We start from the raw sequence: 4548 nt of genomic DNA, 5'->3' as shown, positions 1-4548 counted from the left end.
TCACTACGTTGGTCCTGTATAAGAACCAGCACCTATGCTTTGTCATTTCTGTTCTGTGACCTCTCTGATGTCCATCACTGGGTCTGGAAACCTGGGCTTGGCAAGCTGCACTACAAAATAAACCTACTAATTCTGAGAAGCGGTTTTTCAGGCACCACTGTCACTTCTGGATGAAATACGTTCAGGCTTCTGGAGCAGACAAATAAGTCTACCCATGCAATGTGTAATGTTTTCTTCTGTCCTTTATAAAACTGAAATGACTGAAATAATATTTCGGGAAAAGATTTTGCTATCCTTGCTCCAGTGTGCCTTGGCAGCCCCCACGCAGTGAATAGTTTCTCCAACTTCAGTGGAATGCCTCTTGGATGGAAGATAGGGCTCACAGTGAATTTAGCTGGCCTGCTGCTGCTGCAGGAATTCAGGGGCACGCTCTTACACATTATACAGGAAAAATTACACCAATGTCCAATGGCAAGTGTATATTGTCAACATTGTATCCAAGAAAAACCATTGTATACCTTAAAGAATGTGTCTTTTTGGCACTTGCTAAAATAAGAACAGTCAAGAATTTGTGGTCTGGGCTCTTTTTAAGTCTTTACATGATGAGACCGAGCAACAGCTTCTGAGCATTTTTGCAGCACTTCCCTTTGTCGGTCCCCTTCTCTGCTCCCCTCGTTGACAGTTCTGTACAGATTGCTAAGCATCCGCTTGAGCTCAGCCATTACTGGTAAAACTTACACTTTTCTGCCTAAACATAGGACTCAAACTGATTTTCTTTTTTGTGACTTGTTTATTTCTCCACCTACAAAGCAGATGTAGTCTTTGCCCTGTAATTTAATGTCCGCCTCTTTTTCCGCCAAGGTTGGTTTGGTATTTCCCTTACAAACCTCAATTGTTGGCATTAAAAACCTGGCCATTTCAACTTTACTGAACTAAAACTTGGCAAACAAATTGTCAGCTAGCATTTAAATTGCTGTACTGAAATTTCTTTCTTTTTATGAGTTATCTATGACCGGTCTTTACCCCTGCAATACCCACTACACCTCTAGGTCCCCTGAAGGCGAATCACTGGAAGCGACTGACTCGAAAACACTTAAACCAGAGACTGCAGAGTCCGAGCTCAGTACCAAAATGCAGTTAGCTTACTGTCTGTCTGTCTGCCTGCCTGCAGGCAGCCTTTCTTATGCTTCTCTGTATCAGGCAAGAGTCTTTCATCTGAAACTATAAGGTAGAGTCCTTACCAAAGTCAGAAGGGCAGAGAAGCAAGAAGGCATGTAGCAAACCTCTCCTGAGGTGGAGATGGTCATCACAGTCCTCTGGCAAGGTATTCCTTGTTAGGAAAGGAGACGTACCATTGAGGAGTTTCTACTTGCTGTAGTTTACAGGAGGGTCACCAACTAACCATGCCTAAAAATAGTGGGACCATGGTGGGGGAAGCCCAGAGGAAGTATCACAAGAAGCAAAGCCCAGGAGAGTGCTTACCCCTAACCCAGAGCAATAGCTTGCAGCTAGAGGGAGGAACAAGACAAAGGGGCCATGTTGTAGGGCTGGGTGAGCTAGGAAGTGGGAAAAACCCTTTATTGCTGCCTGTGCAGAGCGCAGGATCTGTCAAGTGCAACAAGTCACCAGGCTCGGCAGTGGCAGCCCCATGCCACCCTCGCCATGCCCGCTGCGAGTGCCAGGGCTGGGGCACCATTTTACTGGCACCCCCTTTAAGCCCTCTAGCCAAGCCCTCACCACTGCTAGTCAAATCCTCCTAGAAGGATCATGGTTCTTATTTGCCTCTTCTGTCTGGAGAAAGAGAGGCAGCAGGAGCTCCGCCGGGCTGGCTTAGCATCCCCCTGTTTGAGGTGGCACCTGAATCTGGTATTTTAGCAAATATCCCCCAGAATTTGGCTTTGCTGCTAGTCATCAAGGGCTAGCAGCACAGTCTCAGCAGCGTTTCCATCCCTGGCTTACTTGTTTTGAAGCAACAGTGATATCATGAAAAAGACTAACTACAATACAGAAATATATTTTAATGGGATGTGCATCAGTCTCAAGAAGTATAAACAGTGCTAATATGATTCTCTTCCCTCATATTGATCCCTCCTGCAAAATAACAGCAAAAAACCAGCAATATGGTTCAGGGGCACTACAGAGGATGTGACTGGTACATGGCTTTTCCAGGAGAACACCCATGGGCATCCAGTTCAGGGGGAACAGTATTCTGCAAATACGTGAACTCAGCTTTAGGCAACTGCTGGGCAGATCTAAATGCATAAGTGAAGCAGAATATGCTGCTCTTTCACTGCTGCAGTAAAAATTATGAGTCATGAAAGTAGACCCGCTTTAACCAACACAGAGCCTACCCCAAAGCACTCAGCTCACAGTAGAGCCCAAGGCTCAGTGGTGATCACCAGCTTTCCTAAGAGCCTGCAGCCAACTGGAGGGTTTCCAAAAGGCTTGAGGGAGTGCTGAGGAATTAGCAGGGACCCCCTTCTCCATGTATGCAAGATGTAGTCACACTTAACTTCTCAAATCAGGAAGTTTAAAAATTATTGACAAAAATAATTCGAGATTTTGAAATTAAGTTACATATAAAAAATGCTTCATTTCAGTGGAAGTGTGCTTAGCTTTATTACTCATGACCACTGAATCCCTAGCACTGGTTGCTAAAGGGTGACATCCTTTAAACTGCTTTACCAATTGTATGGTAAGGACCATCTGGTTAAATCTTCATTCAATATGAACACTGAAAACTCTAAAATGTCTCTGTAAACAGAAAAAAAAATATGACTTTATCTTCAGCCCATTTTGATAGTGAATATCCTGTGAAATAATAGCCATAATACATTGCTATTGTGAAATATTTTTCTAATTTCAAGCCCATCATTGCATTTTGTTTGGGATGCAACTGTTTCCTTCCACTGCAGAAGCCATCAAAAGATTTTTCCAAATCTTTCACGAACCTTCATGCAAAAATAACTTTGGTATTAGGAAGAACTTTGCCTAAAAAGCATCTTATATAAATATTTATTACCAGGTTTTTCTCTTTCTCTGAAGCTCTGGGGATTATTGCTGCTTGGCTGAAGACACTAGAGTGAGTGGGCCATTAATTGATTGAAATCATAATTCCTACGTTCCTGTAGAATGAATTCAAGGGAAAAGGCAATTTGCCTTCCAACCCTATTCTGCTGTAGCAAGTAGTACTGATACAGCATCTCAAAGATGCAATTTGTTACTTAATGTAAGGTGTACCCAAGTCCAATGCTGCTGAAAGACAGTCCTGACCTTCCCTGACCACCAGCTGAATCCCACTACGAGTGATGTCTCGAAGCGTGGGTTGACACTCAGCCAGCCCTCTTCCTGAGTGGGTACATTGGACTGGCATCCCAGCAGCACGAGGAACAACCTTAATGTGGAGTAATCCTCTGCCAGCCAGCCCTGTTGCCATGGCCAAGTGCAGCATATTTGCCCTGAGCCAGCTGGTAATTAAAATCTGATTCTAGAAAAGAAAGGGGAAAAAAAAAAAAAAAAAAAAAAAGGCCAGGAAAAAGCGCTTCTTTGTCTGGGAACCATCGGTAGAGTAGGGTGGAGCTGCTCAAAGAAGCATAGTTAAGGATGACAATATTTAGTTCTCTTCCTCAGAAAGTTATGGAAAAGCAAGAGGAAGGCCCATCCTATCCTACCACCATCTGACCCCCCATCACCTCACAAAGATGGTAGCTGGATTCACTTTGGAGGACCAGGGAAGACAGGGGAAAGACTTCCTGACCGTGATCTGGTCACAGGATTCCTGGGAAATGTAGCAGAGACTACCTGACTCCTGGCAAGTCACACACACAGGTAATTGCAGTTTTTAAAGGAAGGCCTCTTCTAAAACTGCCCATTTTGGAGGGGAAGGAGATATTCAGAGGACTGTGGTTTAAATTCTGGGTAGCAACTCCATTTTTGGTCTGCTAGCAACGATTCCGGGTCTGCTAGCAATGAAAGGCCACTTGGGTTTATGGTGCACCTCAAGTAGTCCCTGATTGACATGGGAAAAACTGTTCAAAGCCTCGTATGCCAGGACGGATGGCATTATTTTTCTGAACCCAATTGCAGGGTATTCTCTTGGGATAGGTGGCATAGCATCTGACTCATCTGCTAGTAGGGAGTGCTGTGAAGTGACCACAAGTTAAATAAACTCAGATTCCTCAGTCATGACTGAGGGATAATGAGGAAAGTTCCTTCTGCTCTGCAAGTAGTTTCTGCAGGTGTTGGACATCTGGAACTCCCTCAGCTCGCAAGATCTATTAACCACGGAGAAGAAAAGAGACTGAGTAGATTATTATGGTTTTGGATGATACAAGACATCAGAGACTCTTCTGATGAACAAACACACTAAGTGCTAGCTGCAATCGCTGTTCCCATGTTAAATGGCTTTTCTCTAGAAGTTACCACAAAGTCTTTGGTTTTCATTACAAGTACGTAAGCTGAACAAGTTACCTGGTCAGGACAGTCCATATAAAACACCCAAATAAATTCTGAGGCATGTGAGTCATTTATTTTATCATATGTCAGGAA

The sequence above is a fragment of the Falco cherrug genome, chromosome 4 (assembly GCF_023634085.1).
Source record: "Falco cherrug isolate bFalChe1 chromosome 4, bFalChe1.pri, whole genome shotgun sequence".
NCBI lineage: Eukaryota > Metazoa > Chordata > Aves > Falconiformes > Falconidae > Falco > Falco cherrug.
This window is presented reverse-complemented; position numbering follows the sequence as displayed.